The sequence below is a fragment of the Schistocerca cancellata genome, chromosome 9, assembly GCF_023864275.1.
Source record: "Schistocerca cancellata isolate TAMUIC-IGC-003103 chromosome 9, iqSchCanc2.1, whole genome shotgun sequence".
In the NCBI taxonomy this organism is placed as follows: domain Eukaryota; kingdom Metazoa; phylum Arthropoda; class Insecta; order Orthoptera; family Acrididae; genus Schistocerca; species Schistocerca cancellata.
The window spans coordinates 33,101,092-33,120,750 of NC_064634.1; positions in this window are offsets into that span (position 1 = coordinate 33,101,092).

Here is a 19,659-nt window from a genome sequence, read left to right on the forward strand (position 1 = left end):
ACAGTAAATCCGCGGTCCAAACGTTGTGGTCTCCCCTTGTCAGAATCTTAAAATTTTTATCACGCGAAGGGTCATAGATCTTAATGTGTGAAGTAAATCTGGATTGTTACGTCTACCCGTTCCCGATGGAAAGTGTTCTTAATAATCGGACGGACGGACAAACATAGAGACAAACAAACAGACGGACAGCTAAGAGCAAGAATAAGCGTTCCGTTTTTACAGATTGAGGCACGGAACCACGATGGTGTCATTCACATGGGATTGTTCAGAAGCGTTTTGTATATACGCAGCCGTGTGAAATTTGATTATCGTGTGAAATATGATTATCGATATGTTTGCATCTCCAGGCACCTTTCGTTGAAATACACTCCTGGAAATGGAAAACAGAACACATTGACACCGGTGTGTCAGACCCACCATACTTGCTCCGGACACTGCGAGAGGGCTGTACAAGCAATGATCACACGCACGGCACAGCGGACACACCAGGAACCGCGGTGTTGGCCGTCGAATGGAGCTAGCTGCGCAGTATTTGTGCACCGCCGCCGTCAGTGTCAGCCAGTTTGCGGTGGCATACGGAGCTCCATCGCAGTCTTTAACACTGGTAGCATGCCGCGACAGCGTGGACGTGAACCGTATGTGCAGTTGACGGACTTTGAGCGAGGGCGTATAGTGGGCATGCGGGAGGCCGGGTGGACGTACCGCCGAATTGCTCAACACGTGGGGCGTGAGGTCTCCACCGTACATCGATGTTGTCGCCAGTGGTCGGCGGAAGGTGCACGTGCCCGTCGACCTGGGACCGGACCGCAGCGACGCACGGATGCACGCCAAGACCGTAGGATCCTACGCAGTGCCGTAGGGGACCGCACCGCCACTTCCCAGCAAATTAGGGACACTGTTGCTCCTGGGGTATCGGCGAGGACCATTCGCAACCGTCTCCATGAAGCTGGGCTACGGTCCCGCACACCGTTAGGCCGTCTTCCGCTCACGCCCCAACATCGTGCAGCCCTCCTCCAGTGGTGTCGCGACAGGCTTGAATGGAGGGACGAATGGAGACGTGTCGTCTTCAGCGATAAGAGTCGCTTCTGCCTTGGTGCCAATGATGGTCGTATGCGTGTTTGGCGCCGTGCAGGTGAGCGCCACAATCAGGACTGCATACTACCGAGGCACACAGGGCCAACACCCGGCATCATGGTGTGGGGAGCGATCTCCTACACTGGCCGTACACCACTGGTGATCGTCGAGGGGACACTGAATAGTGCACGGTACATCCAAACCGTCATCGAACTCATCGTTCTACCATTCCTAGACCGGCAAGGGAACTTGCTGTTCCAGCAGGACAATGCACGTCCGCATGTATCCCGTGCCACCCAACGTGCTCTAGAAGGTGTAAGTCAACTACCCTGGCCAGCAATATCTCCGGATCTGTCCCCCATTGAGCATGTTTGGGACTGGATGAAGCGTCGTCTCACGCGGTCTGCACGTCCAGCACGAACGCTGGTCCAACTGAGGCGCCAGGTGGAAATGGCATGGAAAGCCGTTCCACAGGACTACATCCAGCATCTCTACGATCGTCTCCATGGGAGAATAGCAGCCTGCATTGCTGCGAAAGGTGGATATACACTGTACTAGTGCCGACATTGTGCATGCTCTGTTGTCTGTGTCTATGTGCCTGTGGTTCTGTCAGTGTGATCATGTGATGTATCTGACCCCAGGAATGTGTCAATAAAGTTTCCCCTTCCTGGGACAAGAAATTCACGGTGTTCTTATTTCAATTTCCAGGAGTGTACAACGAGTTGACCGCGGTCAAATGCACGGTTTGATGACGTTGGTTTGCGACTGTCGATTAATTTTGGGGAACCGCAGAGACATTTTAACCGTGGTTTACTTGTAGCATTTACCTTGGGACCTTAGTTATTATGCGTTCTAACTGAGTTTGGTGAACTAGGTCATCAGTTTGTATCGGACATCAGGCTCCGAATTTCGATCTCAGAAGTCATTGCTAATACGTGTCTCCTCATTGCATGCTATTACATTCTTTGCCCAGTTAGTTAAGGTAGCTGAATAGGACCTATTTAGTTCGTTGCTGTTGGTTATATGACGTGCATGCGCTCTATTTATGATGCTGCGTGAATGTGACATTTGCCGTGCGAAGTGACCGCGTGGTTTGAGGCGCTATGTCACGTATTGCGCGGTCCCTTCCGCCGGAGGTTCGAGCCATCCGTTGAGCATGGGTGTATGAGTTGTTCTTAGCATAAAGTAGTTTGAGTTAGTTTAAAAAGTGTGTAAGTCTAGGGACCGATGACCTAAGCAGTTTGGTCCCTTAGGAATTCACACACATTTGAACATTTGAATGTGACATTTATGAATTTACATTTTGAGTCACATGGGTTACAGCTTTTTATATCCTCAGCCAACAGTTACAAAACTGATGAAACACTCAAATCGCACAACTGGTTATTATTAACAGAAAGCTAAGATCTTTATCAGTATAAGTCATTATCTTTATTAAACCGTATACACTATGCAACATTTAAGAATTGACTACGTAAGACCGTTTCTTTTCTATTGTATTGAATTTTGAAAGTACATGCGTGCGTGCGTGCGCGCGCGCGCCTGTGTGTGTGTGTGTGTGTGTGTGTGTGTGTGTGTGTGTGTGTCTATGTTAGTTCTTAGCATAAAGTAGTAAAGTTAGTTTAAATAGTGTGTAAGTCTAGGGACCGATGAACTCAGCAGTTTGGTCCCTTAGGAATTCACACACATATGAGCATTTGAATGTGACATTTATGAATTTACGTTTCGAGTCAGATGGGTTACATCTTTTTATACCGTCAGCGAACAGTTACAAAACTGATGAAACACTCAAATCGTATAACTGGATACTATTAGCGGAAAGGTAACATCCTTTTCGGTACAATTCATTGTCTGTATTAATCCGTACACACTATGCAACATTTAAGAATTTGCGATGTAAGCCCATATCTTTTCCATTATGAAAGTACAGGTGCGCCCGCGCGTGTGTGTGTGTGTGTGTGTGTGTGTGTGTGTGTGTGTGTGTGTGTGTGACTATTTTTATTCAACTTCACAAGTCAGATAGAGTTAGTTCTCAAGTCCCAGAAAATAATTGGAGAGAATTTACAATTGTTTACTGATGCATGATAATTTTACATATTGCATAGCTTGAAAGTTTCAGGGCTGATATCACTCTTTGATATTTACCACAAAACACATTTTTCATTGTGTTGAGCAACAGCTGTGCGATCATCCGATTCAATACGAGTGCTTATTTCCTAAAATCTTTGCGGCAAGAAAGCAACTCTTCAACATCCTCCCCGTCTCCCTTCCAGCAGTGAGAAATCATTAGCTCGAATTTTGAAACTTGTTATAAAACTTAGAATGAGAAATCATTTTAACAAAATTCTGGCCTGAAATTCAGGTTCCTCAAAACGTAATTTTTATAATGAAAACAATACAACTACAAGATTTAAAAGAAGCAGCAAGTACTGTCATGTGTACCTGCTGCAGGATCACTTCGCCCCCTAATACCGTTCGATACATATCGCCATAACTCGGTGACTACAATGTTATGTTCTCAACTGCTGCCAGCTGCAGCGTTAAAGCAGTTGCACTGTAGCGCTTCGATTAAGCGGACGTATTGAGCGTACACTTGTATTTCAAATAAAGCACGCTGTGAATTTTCTGAAACTCAAATTTTCTGATTGAAGTATTTCATTAACTAACATGTTATTGCTCCACGCCCTTGCTTACTGCATGAGGTTTGTCACCCATTGGTAGATTCACTGATGGCGCCACAAATTATAGTTACACTGCAATTTACTACACGTGTACCATTTTAAACCTCCAGTGACTACTTGTTACAGTGAGTTCAAACAACATTCCCTGTGCAATATCTAATTGCTTTCTAGGTTTTAACACCTAGGGAGGACCTTTTTGATACCTGTGTTAATGATGTGACCTTGAAACAGCCGCCTCCACCCCCATACCAAAAACGGAAAAGTGTCTGACGTAGATCTGGCATAAAAAAATGGAGAAGAGCACAGGTAGTTCAAGTTTTCAAGAAGGGTCGTCGAGCAGATGCACAAAACTATAGGCCTATATCTGTGACAGCGATCTGTTATAGAATTTTAGAACATGTTTTTTGCTCATGTACCATTTCGTTTCTGGAAACTCAATATCTACTCTGTAGGAATCAACATGGATTCCGGAAACAGTGATCGTGTGATACCCAACTAGTTTTATTTGTTCATGAGACCCAGAAAAGAATAAATACAGGCTCCCAGGTAGATTCCATTTTCCTTGACTTCCGGATGGCGTTCGATACAGTTCCGCACTGTCCCCTGATAAACAAAGTATGAGCGCACGGAATATGAGACCAGCTGTGTGGCTGGATTGAAGAGTTTTTAGCAAACAGAACACAGCATGTTGTTCTCAATGGAGTGACGTCTACAGACATTGAAGTAACCTCTGGCGTGCCACAGGGGAGTGTTATGGGACCATTGCTTTTCACAATATATATAAATGACCTAGTAGATAGTGTCGGAAGTTCCATGCGGCATTTCGCGGATGATGCTGTAATATACAGAGAAATTGCAGCATTAGAAAATTGCAGCGAAATGCAGTAAGATCTGCAGCGGATAGACACTTGGTGCAGGGAGTGACAACTGAACTTTAACATAGACAAATGTAATGTATTGCGAATACGTAGAAAGAAGGATTCGTTATTGTATGATTATATGATAGCGGAACAAACACTGGTAGCAGTTACTTCTGTAAAATATCTGGGAGTATGCGTACGGAACGATTTGAAGTGGAATGATCATATAAAATTAATTGTTGGTAAGGCGGGTGCCAGGTCGAGATTCATTGGGAGATTCGTTAGAAAATGTAGTCCATCAACAAAGGAGGTGGCTTACAAAACACTCATTCGACCTATACTTGAGTATTGCTCATCAGTGTGGGATCCGTATCAGGTCGGGTTGACGGAGGAGATAGAGAAGATCCCAAGAAGAGCGGCGCGTTTCGTCACAGGGTTATTTGGTAAGCGTGATAGCGTTACGGAGATGTTTAGCAAACTCAAGTGGCAGACTCTGCAAGAGAGGCGCTCTGCATCGCGGTGTAGCTTGCTGGCCAGGTTTAGAGAGGGTGCGTTTTTGGATGAGGTGTCGAATATATTGCTTCCCGCTACTTATACCTCCCGAGGAGATCACGAGTGTAAAATTAGAGAGATTCGAGCGCGCACGGAGGCTTTCCGGCAGTCGTTCTTCCCGCGAACCATACGCGACTGGAACAGGAAAGGGAGGTAATGACAGTGGCATGTAGTGTGCCCTCCCCCACACACCGTTGGGTGGATTGCGGAGTATAAATGTAAATGTAGATGTTAATAACAGAAAAAATAGTAGTAACCAGCCCCCACACTCTCATAAGGTGGTGGTGTTTAGAAGGCATAATGATGTTCGCAAGAGCTCACTGACAGCAGCACGGTTCGTGTGGGCACTGATTCTGAAACGAACCATCAGCGACGTAACTTGGTACGCGGCGCCAACAGCAACAACGGGAGCCCGTGACGTGGCGCCGCCCGGGTTGGCGTGCCAGCTATCTCGCACCACCCGGCAAGAGTCGCTGCCTTTGATCTGCTCTAATTGTAACTGAGGGCCCACACACACGCAACCGACACCCGTCTCTTCTCTCGAGTATTTCCCGCCTATGCCAACTCTGTTCCTTAATGCACCGATCATGGTGTGCGTTTTAATTTCGTTGCTCTTTCACCTCACCCTTTTCGAAGACGACTCCGCTAGCTACTGGTAAACATTCATCCGTGATTCAGTATTTATTTTAATTTAATATGTGACCATTTTCCACTAATTCATACGTACTCGACAGTCGCACTAAAGCAGGGGCGGGCAGGAATTCTGCACGCGTGCGCTGCACATGCACGTGTGCTGTTAACAGGTGTTCTGCGCGCACACAGGGGCAAGCTGGCCACCCGCTTCTCTCCCCTCCCCGCCATACCGTCTCAACGCTTCTTCCTTTGTAATGCGTCTTGTTTCCTGGCCCGCTTTATTGAATGAAGGAATAAGGTTAGTAGGTGTGCTTGAAAGTAATCGTGGTTTGAAAGAGTACCTATTACCTACGATACGTTTTATTTAATTATCACAGGTAGAGTTTACAATACGTTTAATGTCTGCAACAAAATTTCTACATACTGACAAACGCAAACAGTTACGTAAATTTTCATTACTGATGTTTGCTCTTAACCGAGACTTTCATAACAGAAAAAATCTCTCACAAACGTATGTCGAGTGAAACATTGACATTATCTTCATGGCTTCACGATGGAGACGAGGAAACTCTTGCTGTGGAAAGTCGTGATAAAAATCTATTACACGTCTTGCCTAAAGGAACTTGTCTCTCCGACGAGAATTAAGCTGTAGATCTATTAATTCCATTTGCAAACTGCGATGAATATCATCTACAGAAACAGAAGATTGTTTCGAGAACTATTCAAAACATTGGGATAAGTAAGATATATCCCCAAATCGCTTGAGAAATTCCTCTTTTATTGCGCCAAGAACGGCAACATACTAAAATTTATTATAATGGCGTTCAATATTAAACTTCCGCTGACCAGCCAGAATACTGTCACATATTATACATTTCCAATTTTCACGTTTTTGCACAGAGAAAAAATGATTATCCCATTCCTTTTTAAAAGATAGCAAATCTCCAATTCTCCGTTTCCTTGATTCACTCTGCATTTTCCGGTTATTGAAATACAACGTTCACTACGTAGTGGTCGCTTCGCTTCAACGTCCGCAGCTTAGCCTGGTACTACACTGCCGCAACCTGCTGGCTGTCGCCACTGCCACTGTCGACGATTGCACGCGAGCAGCACACGTGCAGCGCTGTGCGCTCATGAGCCGCGTGCAACGTTTGCCCGCCCCTGCTCTAAAGGAAGAAACACGTGCTTGTCATCTACCTGTTGCGAAAACTTAGATGCGTGTTTGCTACGGTCCTACCTCCATTCTCTCTCTCTCTCTCTTTCTCTCTCTCTCTTTCTCTCTCTCTCTTTCTTTGTCTCTTCCTCCTTCTCCTCCCCCCCGTCTCTCTCTCCTTCTAAACGTGATTAGTCAACACCTCTGCTTTCTGACTGGTTGGATAGTTTCATGACAGTGTGCAGATCTTGTAACTACTTAACGTGCTACACCGTAGCTCCAAACGAAATGAAGAACTGTGATCTAAGTAGATATCCTCTTCTCAGAATATGTAATTTAAACTCTGTTACTAGATGTACACCGTGCTGCTGTAGATACGCAACACCGTGTAAACGACGTGGTCAACATAACAACTCGTTGACTGATTATATCTCAAAGTGTCAGGCCTCTTCTGTGAAATTCCATTTAATAGAGAAAACTTCCAACCAGAGCGAATGTATATATCTAAACAACTGGCAGCTACCTTACCTCCTTACACCTGAATGATATCATCCACGCGAGACACAGATACAACGTCATCCACACTTACAAAACAAAGAAAAGAACTAAACAGATAAATTATACGAAATATCTTTAATAGAGAAAACTTCCAACCAGAGCGAATGTATTTATCTAAACAGCTGGCAGCTACCTTACCTCCTTACACCTGAATGATATCATCCACGCGAGACACAGATACAACGTCATCCACACTTACAAAACGAAGAAAAGAACTAAACAGATAAATTAGACGAAATATCTTTAATAGAGAAAACTTCCAACCAGGGCGAATGTATTTATCCAAACAACTGGCAGCTACCTTACCTCCTTACATCTGAATGATATCATCCACGCGAGACACAGATACAACAAGTGTCAGTAAACAGTAAGGTGCGAAAGAAGACGTGTGGGAAAGTTTTTAAAACAGTTTTCAAGAATGGTTATACAGAGAATAAGTGAACAGAACAGGTTTTCTGACGTCGCTTGCGGTTCAGTGCAGCGAAAGTTCAGATAAGTAGTAATAACAAATGTCAGTTATTATGAGGACTAGCAGCATACGACGATCTGAATAGTAACTGGAGTCAGATTAATCGTAGACTGGTTAGTACTTGAATGCAGTGGAAGTCAGTGGCACGTTTCTAGGAAGTGTCGAAGTAGGTATAAATCAAATGAAAATTTTTTATTGGGCTTCAAAACAAGGTCTAGCTTTGATTCAGTTTTACCTAATTGAATTAATATTGTCTTTAATCCCATCTGCAGCTCACTCTAAACATCTTTAAATATTATAATTATTACTCAGTGTATAAATTCTGAGGTAAACACAACTCCGATTATATCATCCAAGTGTGAAGTTCTCACCAAGAGGGAAAATTGTATGCTTCTAACACAATAGACTTTCGGTTAATACTGTGACTTATTACGTAAAAGAATCACTATCACTGTCTGTACAATTCGTGTCAGTTATCTGTTATTAGGATAACGGTTTAGTCACTTGATTATGGAATCGGGTTTGAAGTCACACATGTATTAGCACAGTCTAGTACACACAGTCACGACACTTTCAGGTGTGAAAGTTGTTACCGTTTCACAGCTGGAGCTACACTATCTCACCAACTGGTCAGAAAGCAGACAGTACATGCGTCGGTAAGGGTTTTGCTTCTGTTTAATTACTTTCTACTTAATTAACGAATCAGTGTTTATATCTTTGCGTTCCATGCATTAATAAATAAGCAATGGACATAAATTATGGTGAAATAAATGCAAAAACAACCGAATCACACTGATTCGGTGACATAAGCTACAACTTATTAATGGAGAAATATTTCGAATACGTGTATATCTGCAGCTGATTCCGTTGAAATAAGAAAATATAAACACGTACCTCACATAAGAGAAGCAAATACTTCTGTTGCTGTCTGTTGTTATTATCATAAGCACTTTCTTCGACACTCAAAAATTTTCATGGTGAACAATGATTCATCCATTCCTATACTTCATTCGATCTTCTAATATACGAATATTTTTGTCAATGTAATTACTTTTTCTTCAAAAGAAAATGTGTTCAAGATCCTTGACGTTTGTGACTCAAATTCAGCAACAGATGTTGATTTGGTTTCTTCTGTCTTGGGAAACCGTTTTATTCATTTTGACGATTTATTATCACGTCTTTGTGGTTTTCCCTTAAGCTACAGTTGTGGTTACTTATGTGGTACGTTTAATATTGTATATATAACATTGCATAAGCGTTTCTTAATGTTCCACATTCACTGATTTTACTGAAAGAGAGCTAAACTTTGTTGGGAAGATATACGAAGCCTTACTCCTGAAGGGCAAGTCTTCTAGTGCTTATTAGCAAATTTTTGTTACTGAAGGAAAATAATATTGTTCAGTAAATGTTTGTATGTTACAAAAGAATCTTAAATAAACTACACGGTAATTTGGCTTTTTCTACCTTCTACCAACCTTAGGAAATTAAAAAATGACAAATGCAGTGTCATTTTCTGGTTTTCGTTGCCTTTTATGACACTACATATAACACCCATTTAAAAACTGTGTTACATACCAATATCAACATTAGTATTTACTCTCATCCGATGCCGTGTTTAGAAGTGTCGCTTCCTGGCCACTTGGGGCGCTCCGGTCGCTGTGGGAAACAAAACAGAGTGTAGCGACTGTTATAATAGATTGTATGGTATTCGCTCGTCAAACCTGTGTCCCCGCTGCTGTGAAGGATGCGCTCTTGGTCCGACGCTCTGCTGTTCTCAAAGTCCGCTGATTTGCTGCAAGATGGCGATGACAATTTTGATAGCTATTAAAATAAAGAGCGAAGCTTAGATAAATACTTATAGCTGCCTCGTATCGTCAAATGGTTCAAATGACTCTAATCACTATGGGACTTAGAATCTGAGGTCATCAGTCCCCTAGACTTAGAACTACTTAAATCTAACTAACCTAAGGACATCACAGACATCCATGCCCGAGGCAGGATTCGAACCAGCGACCGTAGCAGCAGCGCGGTTCCGGACTGAAGCGCCTAGAACCGCTAGGCTACAGCGGCCAGCTCGTATCGTCAGTTACCGACAGTACACACCAAAGAAATCAATTTAGCCTGTCTTCATACCGGATATTGGGCTGGATCATATCAGGATAGCAATTGATAAACAGTTATTCACTTTAACAATGCCAGCAACTTAATTACGAATTGTGATATTTAGCCGACTCTTCATTATTACACTGAGAACAAAAGGATGGAAGCTTTGTTTGTTTGTACGAAGTAAATGACAGTTCGGTGCACAGAATGAGTTCATTGAAATTTGTACTCGTCAATAACGCGAAACGACCAGGAAAACACTCTCTATCTCGTTTGAAATATACGAACATTTTGCTTGGTTAGCTATTTAGTGTAAATCAGGCCTAAACAGTGTTTTGCAAACCGTTACTTATTTCGACATTACTGTAATACATCTTTTTTTTTTTGAAAAGCTTACAAACGTTTCTCAAAACTGCTTCACATTCGCGATTCCACGTCTGACACATTCGAGTTCCCTCCTTCAAGAACGAGTTCATTAACTGTCTCTCCTGCATTCTTAAAACTTCTACGTAGATAACATCTTTTTTCTGCTTGGCCTAAGCTTCCAGAAAGATATAGGCAATATATATAGTACATTGCAAAGAACATTACAACTCCACATAACGACATCAATTTACATGACACTTTCTCATGACATGTTAGTACACATCTCTAAGAGACACTCACTTAGGGAAACAGTGTCACAAAACTACCAAAAGGAGGACCAAAATATGTCCGACACGTATTCTCCTGTTTTTTTTCTGTATTCCCGATGCCGAGATGGAGAACACATTGGAAATTTTTGTAGGCAAGTGAGGAAAACCTCTGAAAACTAAACAGATGCACAGCAGTGCCAGAGTAACAGACCAATAACCTCAAGAGAGGATTCGATTCAAAACTGACTGATGTCTCTTTCACTTCAACGTCTGTGAAAATCTGCAACACCTAAAACTGCAATTCAGCATGTAACAGTGGTATAAAAGGCCTACCTCAACGTAATCTGGAACATTTACTTAACGTTTTATGACACTTTCAGCCCTATCTTGTCATTTACAGCAAGTAAACATCTGCTGACTGTGGCAATCAGTGTTCAAATTTCCCACCTCTTTGAGCGTGTAGTCACAGTGAAATGCGAATTGCTCAGATGCTGTAGTTCATACTGTCCAATATTCTCACAACATATGCATGAGTAGCCAGTATGTTTCTACAGAGGGCTTAAACCAGATAAAGTAGAGACCATGGATTTGATCGACCACTACCTACCTATAGGCTAAGTTTGAGATAAGGGGCGCTGAGCTGCGCACCTTAAAATGTGCAGTATTGCCATCGTGCATGAAGTAAATACCTCGACAAATAGCTTGCAATATGTCACACAAATGACTAGATGACTTGTTGCGGGAAAGCCCCGAAAAATTCTGATTCGCACTGCTTGGGCACCGAAACAGCGATTAAAAGTTTTACTGACCCCGATATTGAAAACAATCGCGTTTCGAATCACGCTTTGTCTCTCTTGTAGCGAGTTAACTGTGCCCCCACTGACTAATTGTGGAAACACTAGATCTCGTCTCTTCTGAAGGTGTCTACTGTCCGTTCATAAAATCACGGCTGGAGCGTTAGAATTCGTTTGATATTTCTGTGGGGAAAAACGTAAGAACGTCATTCTCGTCGGTGGAAGACCCTACACATGCTGCAAAGTGTATGGATATAAGGAGTATTATTTCGTGGGGACAGACGAAAATGAGTTACACATGCCGTACTACGCTAAGACCTCGCGCAACAAAAGTGACTCTTTCTAGAGAGCAATTGTTCCGAGTTCCCTGCATTTCAGCCTCGGCGTAGTGCCGGAGTGAGATCGTGCGTCAACTGGAAACGTAACACTACGTTCAAGTACACGGGACAGTACGAGTCTTGTGGACAAAACGCCTAATCTGCACTCACCGCGAGGTTCTGATGGTAAATGGGCCTAGCGCAATGTTATGCACATCCGTGGTGAAATGGCGCCAGCGTTTTAACCGAGGCTGTACAAACGTGGTAGTAACTGAACAGTGGTAGCAATTGGAGACATCGTGACAGTGAAGGACTATGTGAACATCAGTTTATGCCTGATGTTTTCTCTGACAGCGATGCTGTGGTCCGCCATGGTAACAGTACGTGGACCAAGACCAGAAACTTGTTGCAGTGGTTGTAGGGCGATGATAATGAACTCACGTTGATGCCTTGTACACCGAATTCACTTGGGCTGAACATGACGAAACACGTCTGGGGCGGTATCGGGCGCGAGCTTTACATCCACAAAATCACTGGTCCGTATTTTACGGAAATTGCGTCACATGTGCATAGACGTCTGGTGCCGCATACTTCCTGAAAGCTGCAAAGACTGCTCGCATCCTGTCACGCGGAATCGCAGCTGTAGTGCAGAGGTTCAAAGTAGGACCAACACGCCCTTTAGCAAGTGGTAGCAATGTCTTGTCTAATTTTTCGCCTACACTGTCATAAGCCATGCAACAATATTAATATGTACACTCCATTACAGTTCGCACTCGCATTATATTTAAAAGTAGGGACTCTTGTTGTTGAGATGTGCGTCCCAGTAGACGTGTAGAACGTGCGTAAACTCGCCCCTGTTCGCTCATGAACTCGATTACGATGTCCGAAACGAGATTAGGATATGGAGCATATGTTTTGAGCAGAGTATCATGAGAGTTATAGCACAAGGTAATACTTAATGGCAAGCCACTAAGCACATTAAACATGCAAAACTGAATATTCAGAGTACGACACTAAACACTTCAGAAAAAGATGAAAATGTCGCTGGTAAAATAGGCCAGCCACACATATTTCTCAACAACGTGACACGCTCTATGTAAGATAATTCTAGAGCTTTTTCTCCAGCTGAACCATTTCTCGGAAATAGCTGAACGAGGAACAGGAAGAGTCTTTGGTTGTCACCACAGCTTTATAACTCCTCTGCCTCCTTCCTCCAATGAGTGCGAGAAAATGCAGACTCTCATCACCCAGCCCCCACCCCCAACGCATACTAGAAACTTCATAGTGGTGAGACACGGAAATCTGGTAGGGCAAGCAAACAACGGGTATTTTTACTCTCACGAAATTTGTTCATCAGGTCAATTTGATTTACAAGGGCACAAAGTCTGGACCAGCTGCATCTCTGATCAGTTACATATGTGGGAGAGCTAGTTATCGCGAAGATATACTTGTGCAAAATATTGTCGGTGTTCTTGCTATTACAAATTTGATTAGAAACTCAAGCTCGAGACATAACCACTGATGTCCTCTTTCTCAATAGTCCCTCAATGTCGACAGTTAACTCTCATTCATAAGAAAGTTGACGACTGTTCCCCGGGGAATATGACCATTGATGATTTTGACCTCTCTCTTTCTCTCATACTCGATATTTAGGGAAGACAGTGAAATTTACCGAAGTTTTACAACTGGCACCACCAGCATTGCAGACATCGACAGTATTACGGCAGTATGACAACAGTAAGTTGCTACTGATCCGTGTAATCCAGGTTATCGTCGAATTTTCCAGTTTTTATTATTAGATTTTTTTTTATTTACTCGTCTGGTTCTGTCATGAGTTAGGAATATTATCAACATTTTACAAAACTTTCAGAGAATCACTTGTACCCAAGATCCTCAATTATTTCATCTGTATATTCCAATATCAGTATTTTGAATATGCAATAATATCGATAATATTTTACAAAACTTTCAGAGAATCATCTGCAGCCAAAACCCCAATTACTCCTTCGATATATGCCAATGTCAGTCTTTCCCTGCAATTTTTGCTCTCTACACTTTCCTATTGTAAGGTGAAAACTATTCCGTGGATGCTAACACGTCCTATCATCCTGTTACATTTGCTAGTTAGTTTTTTGAGAGGTATTCCTTTAATACCCATTTCTGCGTCGGAGCTCCTCATTTTTTATCCTGTAAGCGAACTTATTGTGCAACATTCTGCTGATACATCACATCCGAAAGGCTTGAATTCACTTCTTTTCCGATTTTCTCACAGTCCATGAGTCTCTTGTGTAAAATTCTGTACCACAAACGTACAGTCTCACTCCAAATATGCAATCTCATAAATTTCTTTCTCAAATTAGGAGCCCTGGTTGATGCCAATAGACGTCTGTTGCTCAGAATGGCGCTATTTTCTGTGCTTATGTACTTCTCATATCCTTGTTGCTTAATCCGTTATGAGTCACTTTGGTCGCTCCCCTACGTGGTTATCTATTGTGGTGTTAAGTTTGTCGTTGATCTCATTTATGATACTCCTGAATTCTTTCGCCTTTTTTGTTAACTCTCAGTTCGTATAACATGCTCAATAGGCGTTTATTTACACTGAACAACTGCGGTAACAGTTTCTCACTTTCTGGTAAAACACGTCCGTTATAGACGCATTAAACTTCTTCAATAACAGCAGTTAGTGAACTGATCGTAGGTTTCTGGTCTCCATCGCAACTCCGTGTGATGTTTAATACTTTGTGACAGTACACTTATCAGCCAGAACATTGTGGCCACCCAACCAACAGCCGGCACGGCCACCTCTGGCACGGATAACAGCGGATACGAATGGTGACAAGTAGCAATGAGACCTTGGTAGGTCGCTGACGGCAGTTGGCACCACATCTGTATACACAAGTAATCTAATTCACGTAAATTCCGGGGAGAGGAGCGATGAACTCTGACGCCACGTCCAGTCATACCCCTGACGCGTTCAATCGGGTTCAGACCTGGCGAGTTGGGTGGACAGCACATCAAGTGGAACTCGGCTCTGTGTTCCTAGAACCACTGCACTATACTCCTGGCTTTGTGATATGGCGCATTATCTTGTTGGAAAGCTCCACTGCTGTCAGGACACATTATCTTCATGAAGAGGTTTATGTAGTCTGCTACCAGTGTACGGTACTCCTTGGTCTTCATGGTGCCTTGTAGGAGCTCCACTGGACCCATGGATGCCCACGTGAATGTTGCAGCCGCCACCAACTTGTCTTCGTCCCGCAGTACAGATGTCAAGGAGCTGTATTCGTGGAAGACGACGGATTCGTGCCCTTCCATCGGCAAAGTGAAGGTATCGAGATTCATCGGACCTTGCAACGCTCTACGACTGTGCCAACGCCCAATGCCGATGATCAAGAGTCCATTTAAGTCGTATTTGCTGATCTCGTGGTCTTAACTTTGGCATGTGCATGAGTCCTCGTCCGTGGAGCCCATCATTAAGAGTATTCGGTGCGCTGTGTGTTCAGACACACAAGTACAGGGCTATTACAAATGATTGAAGCGATTTCATAAATTCACTGTAGCTCCATTCATTGACATATGGTCACGACACACTACAGATACGTAAAAAAACTCATTAAGTTTTGTTCGGCTGAAGCCGCACTTCAGGTTGCTGCCACCAGAGCGCTCGAGAGCGCAGTAAGACAAAATAGCGACAGGAGCCGAGAAAGCGTATGTCGTGCTTGAAATGCACTTACATCAATCAGTCATAACAGTGCAACGACACTTCAGGACGAAGTTCAACAAAGATTCACCAACTGCTAACGCCATTCGGCGATGGTATGCGCAGTTTAAAGCTTCTGGATGCCTCTGTAAGGGGAAATAAACGGGTCGGCCTGCAGTGAGCGAAGAAACGGTTGAACGCGTGCGGGCAAGTTTCACGCGTAGCCCGCGGAAGTCGACGAATAAAGCAAGCAGGGAGCTAAACGTACCACAGCCGACGGTTTGGAAAATCTTACGGAATAGGCTAAAGCAGAAGCCTTACCGTTTACAATTGCTACAAGCCCTGACACGCGATGACAAAGTCAAACGCTTTGAATTTTCGGCGCGGTTGCAACAGCTCATGGAAGAGGATGCGTTCAGTGCGAAACTTGTTTTCAGTGATGAAGCAAAATTTTTTTCTTAATGGTGAAGTGAACAGACACAATGAGCGAATCTGGGCGGTAGAGAATCCTCACGCATTCGTGTAGCAAATTCGCAATTCACCAAAAGTTAACGTGTTTTGTGCAATCTCACGGTTTAAAATTTACGGCCCCTTCTTCTTCTGCGAAAAAAACGTTACAGGACACGTGTATCTGGACATGCTGGAAAATTGGCTCATGCCACAACTGGAGACCGACAGCGCCGACTTCATCTTTCAACAGGATGGTGCTCCACCGCACTTCCATCATGATGTTCGGCATTTCTTAAACAGGAGATTGGAAAACGGATGGATCGGTCGTGGTGGAGATCATGATCAGCAATTCGTGTCATGGCCTCCACGCTCTCCCGACTTAAACCCATGCGATTTCTTTCTGTGGGGTTATGTGAAAGATTCAGTGTTTAAACCTCCTCTACCAAGAGACGTGCCAGAACTGCGAGCTCGCATCAACGATGCTTTCGAACCCATTGATGGGGACATGCTGCGCCGAGTGTGGGAGGAACTTGATTATCGGCTTGATGTCTGCCGAATCACTAAAGGGGCCCATATCGAACATTTGTGAATGCCTAAAAAAACTTTTTGAGTTTTTGTATGTGTGTGCAAAGCATTGTGAAAATGTCTCAAATAATAGAGTTATTGTAGAGCTGTGAAATCGCTTCAATCATTTGTAATAACCCTGTACATGGCCCAGATTGAAAGTCGGATGTTAATTCCACTACAGTTCGGCGCACTGTGTGTTCAGACACACTTGTATCGGGCCCATATTTAAAGTCAGATGTTAGGTCAGCCACAGTTCGCCGCCTCTCCCGTTTTACCAGTCTGCCCAGCCTACGGTGTCCGACATCTGTCTTGAGGGCTGGTCACCCAACCCCACCACGTCTGCACATCGTTTCACCTTGGTTTCGCCACATGTTGAAGACAGTCATCACAGCACTCCTCGAACTCCCGAAAAGTCGAGCAGTTTCCCAACTGCTCGTGCCGAGCCTCCAGGCCATCACAGTCTGACGTCGGTCAAACTCAGATCGTGCGGCTTTCCCATTCTACAAACGGACAGCAGGCTCAGTGATACTACGTGCACCGTGCAAGTGCCTCACCAGCAGTCATTCCTCGTCACGTGATACTGCTATCGCCTGGAAGGGGTTCATATACACTCCTTGAAATGGAAAAAAGAACACATTGACACCGGTGTGTCAGACCCACCATACTTGCTCCGAACACTGCAAGAGGGCTGTACAAGCAATGATCACACGCACGGCACAGCGGACACACCAGGAACCGCGGTGTTGGCCGTCCAATGGCGCTAGCTGCGCAGCATTTGTGCACCGCCGCCGTCAGTGTCAGCCAGTTTGCCGTGGCATACGGAGATCCATCGCAGTCTTTAACACTGGTAGCATGCCGCGACAGCGTGGACGTGAACCGTATGTGCAGTTGACGGACTTTGAGCGAGGGCGTATAGTGGGCATGCGGGAGGCCGGGTGGACGTACCGCCGAATTGCTCAACACGTGGGGCGTGAGGTCTCCACAGTACATCGATGTTGTCGCCAGTGGTCGGCGGAAGGTGCACGTGCCCGTCGACCTGGGACCGGACCGCAGCGACGCACGGATGCACGCCAAGACCGTAGGATCTTACGCAGTGCCGTAGGGGACCGCACCGCCACTTCCCAGCAAATTAGGGACACTCTTGCTCCTGGGGTATCGGTGAGGACCATTCGCAACTGTCTCCATGAAGCTGGGCTACGGTCCCGCACACCGTTAGGCCGTCTTCCGCTCACGCCCCAACATCGTGCAGCCCGCCTCCAGTGGTGTCGCGACAGGCGTGAATGGAGGGACGAATGGAGACGTATCGTCTTCAGCGATGAGAGTCGCTTCTGCCTTGGTGCCAATGATGGTCGTGTGCGTGTTTGGCGCCGTGCAGGTGAGCGCCACAATCAGGACTGCATACGACCGAGGCACACAGGGCCAACACCCGGCATCATGGTGTGGGGAGCGATCTCCTACACAGGCCGTACACCACTGGTGATCGTCGAGGGGACACTGAATAGTGCACGGTACATCCAAACCGTCATCGAACCCATCGTTCTACCATTCCTAGACCGGCAAGGGAACTTGCTGTTCCAACAGGACAATGCACGTCCGCATGTATCCCGTGCCACCCAACGTGCTCTAGAAGGTGTAAGTCAACTACCCTGGCCAGCAACATCTCCGGATCTGTCCCCCATTGAGCATGTTTGGGACTGGGTGAAGCGTCGTCTCACGCGGTCTGCACGTCCAGCACGAACGCTGGTCCAACTGAGGCGCCAGGTGGAAATGGCATGGCAAGCCGTTCCACAGGACTACATCCAGCATCTCTACGATCGTCTCCATGGGAGAATAGCAGCCTGCATTGCTGCGAAAGCTGGATATACACTATACTAGTGTCGACATTGTGCATGCTTTGTTGCCTGTGTCTATGTGCCTGTGGTTCTGTCAGTGTGATCATGTGATGTATCTGACCCCAGGAATGTGTCAATAAAGTTTCCCATTCCTGGGACAATGAATTCACGGTGTTCTTATTTCAATTTCCAGGAGTGTAGATACTAGGTGTTTGGTCCTAATGTTCTGGGCGATTAATGTGTAAGTAGGCTGTTTAGGTTTTTTTTATGTTGGTAACGCCTCGTAGTGCTCTGTATGAAAAATCACTGGCTGTGCTGTGTGCAGTCTGTGGCTGGTTAGCATTGTTGTTCGCTATTGTTGTGTAGACCAGCTGGATGTCAACAGCGCGTAGTGTTGCGCAGCTGGAGGTGAGCCGCCAGCAGTGGTGGATGTGGGGAGAGAAATGGCGGAGTTTTGAAATTTGTAAGACTGGATGGCATGAACTGCTATATATATTATGATTATTAAGGTAAATACATTGTTTGTTCTCTATCAAAATCTTTCATTTGCTAACTATGTCTATCAGTAGTTAGTGCCTTCAGTAGTCTGAATCTTTTATTTAGCTGGCAGTAGTGGCGCTCGCTGTATTGCGGTAGTTCGAGTAACGAAGATTTTTGTGAGGTAAGTGATTTGTGAACGGTATAGGTTAATGTTAGTCAGGGCCATTCTTTGTGGCGATTACTGAAAGTCAGATTGCGTAGCGCTAAAAAAATATTGTGTGACAGTTCAAGCACAGTCATGTATAATTTTTCTAATGGGACGTTTCAAATGTCATGATTGTCTGCAGGTTCACCCCACTGGAGGAAGAATGTTGTATAGTAAATTTCTTTCCTACAATAACTTCAATAATAGCTTCCAAAGTTGACAGACTATACACTTTTTGATTTTTTGTGTTTGGTTAAGCACTGAATTAAAATCGATGTACCACTAATTTCTGCACTACCAATTAGATTAGAAATTTCTAATATCTGACATCAATGTACCTTAAGTTTGCTGTCAGATAATCTGAATACGCATCCTTCATTCAATTTATATATCATTCCCTTCTCTGAAATACGAAAGTACTATTCTGTAAGTGCATATCGGCGACGTATTGTAAAATCAAAGATATCTTTCAAACTGAAATATGTTGGCAGATTAAAACTTTGTGCCGGACCGAAAGACGAACCTGTGACCTTTGCCTTTCGCTGGCATGTGTTGTACTAACCAAGCTATCGAAGCACGTCTCACTACCACCACCA